Source organism: Protopterus annectens, chromosome 6.part0 (genome assembly GCF_019279795.1).
Source record: "Protopterus annectens isolate FY-2018-M chromosome 6.part0, PAN1.0, whole genome shotgun sequence".
NCBI classification, from domain to species: Eukaryota; Metazoa; Chordata; order Ceratodontiformes; family Protopteridae; genus Protopterus; species Protopterus annectens.
Window position 1 is genome coordinate 52,660,278 of NC_056737.1, and position 15,083 is coordinate 52,675,360.

At 39.3% G+C, this 15,083-nt stretch overlaps 1 long non-coding RNA gene across 1 annotated transcript; it reads left to right on the forward strand.

Moving 5' to 3' along the window:
- Positions 1–2,455: 2,455 nt before the first annotated feature.
- On the forward strand, positions 2,456–9,340 carry LOC122804044. The gene is made up of 3 exons (XR_006365152.1): positions 2,456–3,276; positions 6,201–6,338; positions 9,270–9,340. It is a non-coding gene; the product is annotated as an uncharacterized LOC122804044 (long non-coding RNA).
- Positions 9,341–15,083: the final 5,743 nt, after the last annotated feature.

A 15,083-nucleotide genomic window follows, 5' to 3' on the forward strand; every position in this document is an offset into this window, starting at 1 on the left:
GGTTTGTAAAAGGTAGATCATGCCTGCTCAACCTGATAGACTTCTTTGAGTCTGTCACCAGAGCTGTGGATGAGGGCAAGGTAGTTCACACAGCCTACCTAGATCTTAGCAAGGCCTTCGACACCATCCCTCACTCAGGAATCATAGATAGACTCACTAAACTAGGCATAAACCCTTATGTCATAAGATGGGTTGCCAACTGGCTCACTGATAGAACCTACACTGTGAAAGTAGCGGACTCCAAATCTGACTACTGACCAGTTACAAGTGGTGTCCCACAGGGACCAGCCCTAGGTCCTCTTCTGTTTGGCATCTACTTCTCTGAAGTTCAAGCCAACACAAAGGGACCAAGTTCGCAGATGATTGCAAACTGGGAGCCATTATTGATTCTCCAACAGATGTAGACATTCTACAAAAAGGCCTGACTGACACCAGTGACTGGTGCCAGAACCATGGCCTTAAGTTCAATGCCAAAAAGTGCATTGTCATTCCCTTTGGGAAAAGTTTGGTGACTATGAACTACCACATAGGCGGTAGCCCACTAAACTCTGAAGGTGTATTAAGAGACCTGGGGACACAGGCTGACAGTAATCTCTTCTTTGATAACCACATTGCCACTGTAGTCAGAAAGTCCTTCTATGTGGCACATCTCATTACAAAATGTTTCTCATCCAGGAAGAAAGAGGTCATAATCTCTCTCTACTCATCCCTCATTAGACCTATTATAGAATACAATGCCCCATTTGGTATGTACACCTACAACAACTGGAAAGGCCACAAAAATACCTCACTAAGAGGATCTTAGGCCTTAGACCACATGCCCTATATGGACAGACTCAAAAAAACTCCATCTATACTCTGTCTCTTATCGCCTACTTAGAGGCGAAATCTGCTTGACCTACAAAGCCATGTCTGACCCAGAGCTGCTAGATATGCTAGACCTAAAGAAATCCCAATCCCTCCATGCCACACGCTCCAGGGACCTAAACCTCATTACCACAATAAACAGAACATGCTGGTGGGACAGGTTCCTAATCCGGAGACACTCCATACTCTGGAGCAAAGTTCCCATTCATGTCAAGCAGAGCACTTCACTGGCCCTCTTTAAGAGAAATCTTGACGAGTGGATGAACAATAGGAAGTTCACCCTGGGGATCACTTCAGTGGCCTTGCTTGACAGGGGCACTGGGAACTAACTTTGGGCGGCATGATACCAGGGAATCTTCTTGAGCTAGGCGTATATAAGCTCCAGGGCCATTAGCCTAGTACACACCTATGAACCTGTGAACCTATTTAATGAAAACAGGTTGGGGAGAGTTTTGTACATTGAATTCTGATACCATAGAAGACAGATGCCCGCACACCATGTACTACACTGGTCTGCTGTATTCGGCTGGATACCTATCACTGTTAAGTAGTAACAATGAAGATGCATAGCTGAATAAAGGATAGGGTGTACCAAGCAATGCTTCAGAGTGGTAAAATCTAAAACAATGAAGTTTCCTCTAATAATTCAACATTTTCTTTCTGCAGATCCGCTTGCCTCCTCATGTCAAAGTCCATGAACAATTAGACCTAGACGGTGCCTATCGGAAAGCTCGCAGAGGGCCATGGATACTGTATGCACTTGAGCGCTCATGTAGCAAAACTGAATCTGTAAAACAGAGGCAGAAAATGGATGGTGTTTTCTGCCAAAACAAAATACTCAAGAAAAGAAAAAAGCAAAAGCGTACTAAAGCTTGAAAATACTATGATGACACATGCTACAGATAAGGTAGTGCAGAGCTACTATAGCTTCATCGGTTGTTTTAAGTTTCTTTAATAAAGTAATAAAACAAAGGGATGTTTTGTAACAAGTATTGACTATGTCAGAACTGCTGAAGTGCTGGCATTCTTAAAGAATATGAAGAGCCTTTTAGTTAGTCTTTTTTAAAGAACATTTAAAGAAAATTTAACATTCCCTATTATACATATCTTTTCCTGTACTATTCTCTCATCTGGTTGCTGCGATCCCTGCTCTGAGATGGATACTGATACTTAACCCGTGCTCCAGACTGTCTCTGCACCAAATATCTGCTATCTTCCCATCTGGATACCACTGTACAATAGGGAAAATAAAGGAAAACCTCTAACAGCTCCCAAAGTGACTATTAGCTCTGAAAGACAGTGAAATACTTAACCTGTGCTCCAGACTGTCTCTGCACCAAATATCTGCTATCTTCCCATCTGGATACCACTGTACAATAGGGAAAATAAAGGAAAACCTCTAACAGCTCCCAAAGTGACTATTAGCTCTGAAAGACAGTGAAATACTTAACCTGTGCTCCAGACTGTCTCTGCACCAAATATCTGCTATCTTCCCATCTGGATACCACTGTACAATAGGGAAAATAAAGGAAAACCTCTAACAGCTCCCAAAGTGACTATTAGCTCTCAAAGACAGTGAAATACTTAACCTGTGCTCCAGACTGTCTCTGCACCAAATATCTGCTATCTTCCCATCTGGATACCACTGTACAATAGGGAAAATAAAGGAAAACCTCTAACAGCTCCCAAAGTGACTATTAGCTCTGAAAGACAGTGAAATACTTAACCTGTGCTCCAGACTGTCTCTGCACCAAATATCTGCTATCTTCCCATCTGGATACCACTGTACAATAGGGAAAATAAAGGAAAACCTCTAACAGCTCCCAAAGTGACTATTAGCTCTGAAAGACAGTGAAATACTTAACCTGTGCTCCAGACTGTCTCTGCACCAAATATCTGCTATCTTCCCATCTGGATACCACTGTACAATAGGGAAAATAAAGGAAAACCTCTAACAGCTCCCAAAGTGACTATTAGCTCTGAAAGACAGTGAAATACTTAACCTGTGCTCCAGACTGTCTCTGCACCAAATATCTGCTATCTTCCCATCTGGATACCACTGTACAATAGGGAAAATAAAGGAAAACCTCTAACAGCTCCCAAAGTGACTATTAGCTCTGAAAGACAGTGAAATACTTAACCTGTGCTCCAGACTGTCTCTGCACCAAATATCTGCTATCTTCCCATCTGGATACCACTGTACAATAGGGAAAATAAAGGAAAACCTCTAACAGCTCCCAAAGTGACTATTAGCTCTGAAAGACAGTGAAATACTTAACCTGTGCTCCAGACTGTCTCTGCACCAAATATCTGCTATCTTCCCATCTGGATACCACTGTACAATAGGGAAAATAAAGGAAAACCTCTAACAGCTCCCAAAGTGACTATTAGCTCTGAAAGACAGTGAAAGTATGTATTGATACTGGCACACATATATTGTTAAATAATGGTTGTAATGACCGTGCTTAGAAAACTAAGCCACCCAGACAGGTTTCCCAGCAGCCATACCATCTTAGAAACCTTTCTTCTCTGTCTAGCATTGTCTGATATACTTTTTCTACCCCCTTTTTCTCTCTCTCTTCACTTTGAATATCTATCTGTAGCTTGGCATCTACCTCTAGCCCCATAGTACCAGACCCTTGGTGGTGACCAAACTTGGCTTTTGCTTAGTACTTCACTCCTTACTGCTAAACCCTTTTAGCTTGCCTTACTCTGCTCCCTCAGTCTGTCTATACTCCTTCCTTTTTGAAATAGCCATTCCTAATTATCTCCTTTCCTATAACATCCTCACCATCTCGCTAGCAGAGTCTATACCTGTGGCTAAACTCTCATACTTCCAGACTTACCTTCTGGATTTTCTCACTTTGCTGATTGTCTTCATCCACACTCTGCTCTCTTGTCTCTGTGTTTCACTTATCCTATTTTTTCATTAGCTAGCCTATGGGAAATCTCCCCCGAGGTTATCTCACAATCTACTCTAATCACTAGCTTCTACTATACCTTACTTTCTTAGTTTCCTATCTTTCTTTCTAAGATACTCTTAACACTTTACTATTGCTCCTATTTAGGAACTCCTCTGAGCTACTACTCATACCTACTACCTGCCCCCAACTTCCTCCTCTTAATACCAATATCCTTTCCCGCCTCTAGGCTTTCCCCTCCCTTACCTTCTCTCTCACCTTATAAATATACCCGTACTCAGGGCCGCCATCTTTCCTGTACTATTCTCTCATCTGGTTGCTGCGATCCCTGCTCTGAGCTGGATACTGAGTAAGTAACTAAAAGCTTTGTCTGGGTATTACACTTCTCGCTAATGTTAACTTGTGTGAGATTGTTCTGTTTTTTCTAAAGTGTATTCTCTGTTATGTGACTCTATACTCTACTTAGATGTTCGCATAATTAGAGTTGTTAATGTATTGCTCTCTACCTTGTTTCTGAGCAGGTTACTGAATGTATAGTCTATGTATCTGCCTGTTATTTATGCCTTAACTGCTTACATTGTATGTCTGTAGTATCTCCTCTCTGTTAATCGTCTTTTATTTGAGAGAATGCTTGCATAGTCAGCGTATGTGTAGTCTATGTATCTGCCTATTTCACTGATGTCATAACTGTTTGCATTGATTGTTTTGTAGCTCCTCTCTGTTAAGTGTCCTTTCATTTCTGATAAAATACTTGTATAGTAGCGATTTTTACTGAGTACACTTTGCCACAATTTAGTCCAGTCTGCTCACTATAACTATTATCTACTTGTTCCGACTGCTGTTGGAATGTATTTGGTTACATCCTACTACCCTTACTTGTGCTTTCTGCTACTTGCCACTTACAAAACAACTCTCTGCTCCCTGAATGGTGTACACTGTTTGCTCTTATAGGATTATTACCTTCTGATGCTCGCAGCGAGTCGCTGAACGGACCATATGCCTAAATTGATTTTAACAGTTTACAATTGCTTAATCTGCCGCTGATGTTACAAGTGTGGCCCAAGTAATACAGCTCTATAACAATTTATTTGCGTCTGCTTCGCTCGTGCTATCTCCGCTGACTATACTTTGATTTTGCTAAGTTAACTACTGAGTTGCGCCTGACTGATTGTACTGAGTTTCAGTTCAAACCAGCATTTCACTTTGTCTATACACGCCTTACTTCAAGCTGAGATGTTTTTAGTATCCTGACCACTGTTGTAGCGTTTGCCACGTGCGCTAAGGTAATTACTGAGTCGCGCCTGACTGGCTGTACTGATTTACAGTCCATACCTGCATTTCACTCTGTATATAAACGCTATATTTTAAGTGGAGATGCTTTTTAGTATCCCGACCACTGCTGTAGCGTCTCCCACGTGCGCTAAGTAAATTATTGAGTCCCGCCTGACTGGTTGTACTGAGTTTCAGTTAAAACCTGCATTTCACTTTGTATATAAACACTATATTTCAAGTTGAGATGCTTTTTAGTATCCCGACCACTGCTATAGTGTTTTCCACGTGCTACTGCCCTTAATTTTTACCTAACTTAGTATATCTGTTTGATAATTTAGATGTTATTCTATGAATCCAGTACGTAATAACAGAATAGTTTACCTTTACTTATATATTACCTTATAGAATTAGTTCCATTTTATTGTGACCTTATTCTTATGTTATTTGGCGTGTTAATTGCTTTTGATTATAAAGATAAGGGCACTCCTTACCTAACTCACATTTCAGCGACCGCTGCTGAGACCTATAACACTCAAACAGAATATGTTGTCTTTTATAAATTAACTTTCCTGCTGTTCTCCTGTTAGTCGACAAACTGGCTAACTTGCACACTCTAGGCTATCTGTTTCAAAAATATCTAGTCTCACACAGGCTTGTAGTGTATGTCAGTCAACGGATGCTTTTCCTTACAATCCAGGACACAACTAATTATTTTAAGCTGTAAACTGTTGAGGTTAAGCATCATTTGATAATTTGAACACTCTTAGATAACTAATTAATCCTGTGTAATTGTGAATTTAGGTTTTGTTTGGTAATTAAACAGTCCTAATATTGTTTTATTAATTAACATAATGTTATAGCGACTGTAAGAATGTCTTGAAGTCAATGTTATTGTGCAAAGTCACTTTACATAAGGAAACCCTTACTATGAATGCTAGTCCTTATCAAACCTTTGAAACCTTAGTCCACTGTTAAGTTATAAACTGTTTTGTTTTATATAATGACACCTGATACTCTTAGAAAAGTATAGATCTATGCATACCAAGTAATATTACTGGTTACCATTTTAGAGTGTTTGAAACTTACAGTTATACTTTAGTGCTGCCTACCTCACTGCCTTCTCTTTTTCCTTATCTACAGTACTTAACCTGTGCTCCAGACTGTCTCTGCACCAAATATCTGCTATCTTCCCATCTGGATACCACTGTACAATAGGGAAAATAAAGGAAAACCTCTAACAGCTCCCAAAGTGACTATTAGCTCTGAAAGACAGTGAAAGTATGTATTGATACTGGCACACATATATTGTTAAATAATGGTTGTAATGACCCGTGCTTAGAAAACTAAGCCACCCAGACAGGTTTCCCAGCAGCCATACCGTCTTAGAAACCTTTCTTCTCTGTCTAGCATTGTCTGATATACTTTTTCTACCACCTTTTTCTCTCTCTCTTCACTTTGAATATCTATCTGTAGCTTGGCATCTACCTCTAGCCCCATAGTACCAGACCCTTGGTGGTGACCAAACTTGGCTTTTGCTTAGTACTTCACTCCTTACTGCTAAACCCTTTTAGCTTGCCTTACTCTGCTCCCTCAGTCTGTCTATACTCCTTCCTTTTTGAAATAGCCATTCCTAATTATCCCCTTTCCTATAACATCCTCACCATCTCGCTAGCAGAGTCTATACCTGTGGCTAAACTCTCATACTTCCAGACTTACCTTCTGGATTTTCTCACTTTGCTGATTGTCTTCATCCACACTCTGCTCTCTTGTCTCTGTGTTTCACTTATCCTATTTTTTCATTAGCTAGCCTATGGGAAATCTCCCCCGAGGTTATCTCACAATCTACTCTAATCACTAGCTTCTACTATACCTTACTTTCTTAGTTTCCTATCTTTCTTTCTAAGATACTCTTAACACTTTACTATTGCTCCTATTTAGGAACTCCTCTGAGCTACTACTCATACCTACTACCTGCCCCCAACTTCCTCCTCTTAATACCAATATCCTTTCCCGCCTCTAGGCTTTCCCCTCCCCCCCCTCCCTTACCTTCTCTCTCACCTTATAAATATACCCCGTACTCAGGGCCGCCATCTTTCCTGTACTATTCTCTCATCTGGTTGCTGCGATCCCTGCTCTGAGCTGGATACTGAGTAAGTAACTAAAAGCTTTGTCTGGGTATTACACTTCTCGCTAATGTTAACTTGTGTGAGATTGTTCTGTTTTTTCTAAAGTGTATTCTCTGTTATGTGACTCTATACTCTACTTAGATGTTCGCATAATTAGAGTTGTTAATGTATTGCTCTCTACCTTGTTTCTGAGCAGGTTACTGAATGTATAGTCTATGTATCTGCCTGTTATTTATGCCTTAACTGCTTACATTGTATGTCTGTAGTATCTCCTCTCTGTTAATGCGTCTTTTATTTGAGAGAATGCTTGCATAGTCAGCGATGTGTAGTCTATGTATCTGCCTATTTCACTGATGTCATAACTGTTTGCATTGATTGTTTTGTAGCTCCTCTCTGTTAAGTGTCCTTTCATTTCTGATAAAATACTTGTATAGTAGCGATTTTTACTGAGTACACTTTGCCACAATTTAGTCCAGTCTGCTCACTATAACTATTATCTACTTGTTCCGACTGCTGTTGGAATCTATTTGGTTACATCCTACTACCCTTACTTGTGCTTTCTGCTACTTGCCACTTACAAAACAACTCTCTGCTCCCTGAATGGTGTACACTGTTTGCTCTTATAGGATTATTACCTTCTGATGCTCGCAGCGAGTCGCTGAACAGACCATATGCCTAAATTGATTTTAACAGTTTACAATTGCTTAATCTGCCGCTGATGTTACAAGTGTGGCCCAAGTAATACAGCTCTATAACAATTTATTTGCGTCTGCTTCGTGCTATCTCCGCTGACTATACTTTGATTTTGCTAAGTTAACTACTGAGTTGCGCCTGACTGATTGTACTGAGTTTCAGTTCAAACCAGCATTTCACTTTGTCTATACACGCCTTACTTCAAGCTGAGATGCTTTTTTGTATCCTGACCACTGTTGTAGCGTTTGCCACGTGCGCTAAGGTAATTACTGAGTCGCGCCTGACTGGCTGTACTGATTTACAGTCCATACCTGCATTTCACTCTGTATATAAACGCTATATTTTAAGTGGAGATGCTTTTTAGTATCCCGACCACTGCTGTAGCGTCTCCCACGTGCGCTAAGTAAATTATTGAGTCCCGCCTGACTGGTTGTACTGAGTTTCAGTTAAAACCTGCATTTCACTTTGTATATAAACACTATATTTCAAGTTGAGATGCTTTTTAGTATCCCGACCACTGCTATAGTGTTTTCCACGTGCTACTGCCCTTAATTTTTACCTAACTTAGTATATCTGTTTGATAATTTAGATGTTATTCTATGAATCCAGTACGTAATAACAGAATAGTTTACCTTTACTTATATATTACCTTATAGAATTAGTTCCATTTTATTGCGACCTTATTCTTATGTTATTTAGCTTGTTAATTGCTTTTGATTATAAAGATAAGGGCACTCCTTACCTAACTCACATTTCAGCGACCGCTGCTGAGACCTATAACACTCAAACAGAATATGTTGTCTTTTATAAATTAACTTTCCTGCTGTTCTCCTGTTTGTCGACAAACTGGCTAACTTGCACACTCTAGGCTATCTGTTTCAAAAATATCTAGTCTCACACAGGCTTGTAGTGTATGTCAGTCAACGGATGCTTTTCCTTACAATCCAGGACACAACTAATTATTTTAAGCTGTAAACTGTTGAGGTTAAGCATCATTTGATAATTTGAACACTCTTAGATAACTAATTAATCCTGTGTAATTGTGAATTTAGGTTTTGTTTGGTAATTAAACAGTCCTAATATTGTTTTATTAATTAACATAATGTTATAGCGACTGTAAGAATGTCTTGAAGTCAATGTTATTGTGCAAAGTCACTTTACATAAGGAAACCCTTACTATGAATGCTAGTCCTTATCAAACCTTTGAAACCTTAGTCCACTGTTAAGTTATAAACTGTTTTGTTTTATATAATGACACCTGATACTCTTAGAAAAGTATAGATCTATGCATACCAAGTAATATTACTGGTTACCATTTTTAGAGTGTTTGAAACTTAGTTATACTTTAGTGCTGCCTACCTCACTGCCTTCTCTTTTTCCTTATCTACAGTACTTAACCTGTGCTCCAGACTGTCTCTGCACCAAATATCTGCTATCTTCCCATCTGGATACCACTGTACAATAGGGAAAATAAAGGTAAACCTCTAACAGCTCCCAAAGTGACTATTAGCTCTGAAAGACAGTGAAAGTATGTATTGATACTGGCACACATATATTGTTAAATAATGGTTGTAATGACCCGTGCTTAGAAAACTAAGCCACCCAGACAGGTTTCCCAGCAGCCATACCGTCTTAGAAACCTTTCTTCTCTGTCTAGCATTGTCTGATATACTTTTTCTACCCCCTTTTTCTCTCTCTCTTCACTTTGAATATCTATCTGTAGCTTGGCATCTACCTCTAGCCCCATAGTACCAGACCCTTGGTGGTGACCAAACTTGGCTTTGCTTAGTACTTCACTCCTTACTGCTAAACCCTTTTAGCTTGCCTTACTCTGCTCCCTCAGTCTGTCTATACTCCTTCCTTTTGAAATAGCCATTCCTAATTATCTCCTTTCCTATAACATCCTCACCATCTCGCTAGCAGAGTCTATACCTGTGGCTAAACTCTCATACTTCCAGACTTACCTTCTGGATTTTCTCACTTTGCTGATTGTCTTCATCCACACTCTGCTCTCTTGTCTCTGTGTTTCACTTATCCTATTTTTTCATTAGCTAGCCTATGGGAAATCTCCCCCGAGGTTATCTCACAATCTACTCTAATCACTAGCTTCTACTATACCTTACTTTCTTAGTTTCCTATCTTTCTTTCTAAGATACTCTTAACACTTTACTATTGCTCCTATTTAGGAACTCCTCTGAGCTACTACTCATACCTACTACCTGCCCCCAACTTCCTCCTCTTAATACCAATATCCTTTCCCGCCTCTAGGCTTTCCCCCCCCCCCCCCTCCCTTACCTTCTCTCTCACCTTATAAATATACCCCGTACTCAGGGCCGCCATCTTTCCTGTACTATTCTCTCATCTGGTTGCTGCGATCCCTGCTCTGAGCTGGATACTGAGTAAGTAACTAAAAGCTTTGTCTGGGTATTACACTTCTCGCTAATGTTAACTTGTGTGAGATTGTTCTGTTTTTTCTAAAGTGTATTCTCTGTTATGTGACTCTATACTCTACTTAGATGTTCGCATAATTAGAGTTGTTAATGTATTGCTCTCTACCTTGTTTCTGAGCAGGTTACTGAATGTATAGTCTATGTATCTGCCTGTTATTTATGCCTTAACTGCTTACATTGTATGTCTGTAGTATCTCCTCTCTGTTAATGCGTCTTTTATTTGAGAGAATGCTTGCATAGTCAGCGTATGTGTAGTCTATGTATCTGCCTATTTCACTGATGTCATAACTGTTTGCATTGATTGTTTTGTAGCTCCTCTCTGTTAAGTGTCCTTTCATTTCTGATAAAATACTTGTATAGTAGCGATTTTTACTGAGTACACTTTGCCACAATTTAGTCCAGTCTGCTCACTATAACTATTATCTACTTGTTCCGACTGCTGTTGGAATCTATTTGGTTACATCCTACTACCCTTACTTGTGCTTTCTGCTACTTGCCACTTACAAAACAACTCTCTGCTCCCTGAATGGTGTACACTGTTTGCTCTTATAGGATTATTACCTTCTGATGCTGCATGGCAGTCGCTGAACAGACCATATGCCTAAATTGATTTTAACAGTTTACAATTGCTTAATCTGCCGCTGATGTTACAAGTGTGGCCCAAGTAATACAGCTCTATAACAATTTATTTGCGTCTGCTTCACTCGTGCTATCTCCGCTGACTATACTTTGATTTTGCTAAGTTAACTACTGAGTTGCGCCTGACTGATTGTACTGAGTTTCAGTTCAAACCAGCATTTCACTTTGTCTATACACGCCTTACTTCAAGCTGAGATGTTTTTAGTATCCTGACCACTGTTGTAGCGTTTGCCACGTGCGCTAAGGTAATTACTGAGTCGCGCCTGACTGGCTGTACTGATTTACAGTCCATACCTGCATTTCACTCTGTATATAAACGCTATATTTTAAGTGGAGATGCTTTTTAGTATCCCGACCACTGCTGTAGCGTCTCCCACATGCGCTAAGTAAATTATTGAGTCCCGCCTGACTGGTTGTACTGAGTTTCAGTTAAAACCTGCATTTCACTTTGTATATAAACACTATATTTCAAGTTGAGATGCTTTTTAGTATCCCGACCACTGCTATAGTGTTTTCCACGTGCTACTGCCCTTAATTTTTACCTAACTTAGTATATCTGTTTGATAATTTAGATGTTATTCTATGAATCCAGTACGTAATAACAGAATAGTTTACCTTTACTTATATATTACCTTATAGAATTAGTTCCATTTTATTGCGACCTTATTCTTATGTTATTTGGCTTGTTAATTGCTTTTGATTATAAAGATAAGGGCACTCCTTACCTAACTCACATTTCAGCGACCGCTGCTGAGACCTATAACACTCAAACAGAATATGTTGTCTTTTATAAATTAACTTTCCTGCTGTTCTCCTGTTTGTCGACAAACTGGCTAACTTGCACACTCTAGGCTATCTGTTTCAAAAATATCTAGTCTCACAAAGGCTTGTAGTGTATGTCAGTCAACGGATGCTTTTCCTTACAATCCAGGACACAACTAATTATTTTAAGCTGTAAACTATTGAGGTTAAGCATCATTTGATAATTTGCACACTCTTAGATAACTAATTAATCCTGTGTAATTGTGAATTTAGGTTTTGTTTGGTAATTAAACAGTCCTAATATTGTTTTATTAATTAACATAATGTTATAGCGACTGTAAGAATGTCTTGAAGTCAATGTTATTGTGCAAAGTCACTTTACATAAGGAAACCCTTACTATGAATGCTAGTCCTTATCAAACCTTTGAAACCTTAGTCCACTGTTAAGTTATAAACTGTTTTGTTTTATATAATGACACCTGATACTCTTAGAAAAGTATAGATCTATGCATACCAAGTAATATTACTGGTTACCATTTTTAGAGTGTTTGAAACTTACAGTTATACTTTAGTGCTGCCTACCTCACTGCCTTCTCTTTTTCCTTATCTACAGTACTTAACCTGTGCTCCAGACTGTCTCTGCACCAAATATCTGCTATCTTCCCATCTGGATACCACTGTACAATAGGGAAAATAAAGGAAAACCTCTAACAGCTCCCAAAGTGACTATTAGCTCTGAAAGACAGTGAAAGTATGTATTGATACTGGCACACATATATTGTTAAATAATGGTTGTAATGACCCGTGCTTAGAAAACTAAGCCACCCAGACAGGTTTCCCAGCAGCCATACCGTCTTAGAAACCTTTCTTCTCTGTCTAGCATTGTCTGATATACTTTTTCTACCCCCTTTTTCTCTCTCTCTTCACTTTGAATATCTATCTGTAGCTTGGCATCTACCTCTAGCCCCATAGTACCAGACCCTTGGTGGTGACCAAACTTGGCTTTTGCTTAGTACTTCACTCCTTACTGCTAAACCCTTTTAGCTTGCCTTACTCTGCTCCCTCAGTCTGTCTATACTCCTTCCTTTTTGAAATAGCCATTCCTAATTATCTCCTTTCCTATAACATCCTCACCATCTCACTAGCAGAGTCTATACCTGTGGCTAAACTCTCATACTTCCAGACTTACCTTCTGGATTTTCTCACTTTGCTGATTGTCTTCATCCACACTCTGCTCTCTTGTCTCTACCCGCTCCGTTCGCCCTTCGGGCTCACTCCGCTCCCCTACCCTGCCCCCAATTCCCGCCCGCCCCCAGGGGTCCTACCTTTATTCCCCCACTTGACACACCCCCTACCAATAAAGTATAATCTCCTCCTTAGCAGGCCTCACCCTTATCTCTCTTAACCACACCCATCTTACTCAGACCTACCCTCCTCACTACCTATTAAAGTCTTTATACTACTTCACTTTCCTCTTCTTTCTATTTTTCTTTATCTCCGTTACTTCCTTTAACATACAGAATGGGTACATTATCTTTCCCATCATACCTTCAGATAACTATCTGTTTAACACTCTTAATACCTCTTGTAACTACTTATTTCCTAACCACATATGAATATCCTCTCCCCTCTACTCTTGTGTTTCCTCTAAACATACCACTTCACCATCCTCTCCGTGTACTCCTGCCACCTTAAATCTCACTATCAAACCTAATTACCTATTTACCAAACACCACAAACTTGCTTACTTTAAGCTTAGCAAACAAAAAACTAGAAAATATATCAACATCTTATATAAACAATGCCAGCTTGAATATTTCTTATATTTCCAATCACTGCTGGATGGAGACATTCACCCTAACCCTGGCCCAATTACCACAAACATCAATAGTCACATAAAACATGACAAAACCTCTCCTATATCATCACACACTTCTGCCAACTCTCTTACTATAGCTCATCTTAATATACGAAGCATTTGTAATAAAATCTCTCAACTACATGCCCTTTTAGATGTTAATCATTTTGATATCCTATGCCTATCAGAAACATGGCTAAAACCTACCATTAAGGATAACGAAATTACCCCCTGGTTATAATATCCTCAGAGTAGACCGTAACACCAAAAGGGAGGAGGTGTAGCAATTCTCTACAAAACACAACTTCAAATTAGTATAACAAATCTGAACCTTCCTCTAAGGCAGAATGCAGAAGTAATCACCTCAAAATTACAAATTAACCCTAATAAAGCTATCAACATAATTTGTGTATATCTCTCCCCAGGAAATAACACTGACACATTAGAATGTATTCTTAGCCACTTGTCTAACAACCTCCCCCAAGAAACACTAGTTCTAGGTGACTTTAACATTGATTGGAATTCTTGTAATAGCATAAATCCCACATCCCACATAAACCTATATGCTTTTACTCAACTCATTAACTGTCCAACCAGAACTGATAAATACAACAACCATGAATCCATCCTAGACTGGATTCTGATTAACACACCTCAACAAACCTACCAGTCTGGTACCTTTCCCAATGATCTAAGCGACCATTCTTTAACCTATGTCATTAGACACAAAACCAACTTAACTTTACCTACTACCTTTAGAACACTTGAACAAAAACATTTTAACCCTGAACATTTTCAAGCTGATCTGAAACAAACAAATTGGTCCTCACTTAAATATCTCCCACTTAATGAAGCAGTAGAATACTTTAACTCTACGTTCTTATCAATTCTAGACCAACATGCCCCAACACGAACCATCAGAACTAAAACAAAAATAGCACCCTGGCTAACTAATAATACTAGGCATAAAATCATTCTTAGAAATAAATCCTGGTCTAAATGGCGAACCACTAAAAATCTAACTGACCGCCAAAATTTCAGAGAACTTAGAAACAACACCAAAAGATCTATCCTAACAGACAAAAGAACTATTACCTCCAGCTACAGCATAACACTAATAAAGAACCTAAAAATTCTGGGCCAGTATTAACAATCTTCTATCCCCAGGTCATTCCATTTCACCTAATCCCCAGGACTCTAACCCAGATAACCCTAAACAAACAGCAAATGATTTCAACTTGTTCTTCACAAATACTATCAAAACACTTGCTAGTCATTTATCTCCTGATACGTCAAACCTACTTCCACCTATATCAAATCCATCTCCTACCCTCCACTTACAACCTGTCTCTACCTCCTTCATCACATCACTGCTCCAAAAACTAAAACCAACCACTCCCTCTGCAGACAAACTGCCTGCAGAATTCCTGCAGGTAGGTGCCAAAGCCTTAAGCTACCCTATTTCCATCCTAATTAACAGATCTATAAGGGAAGG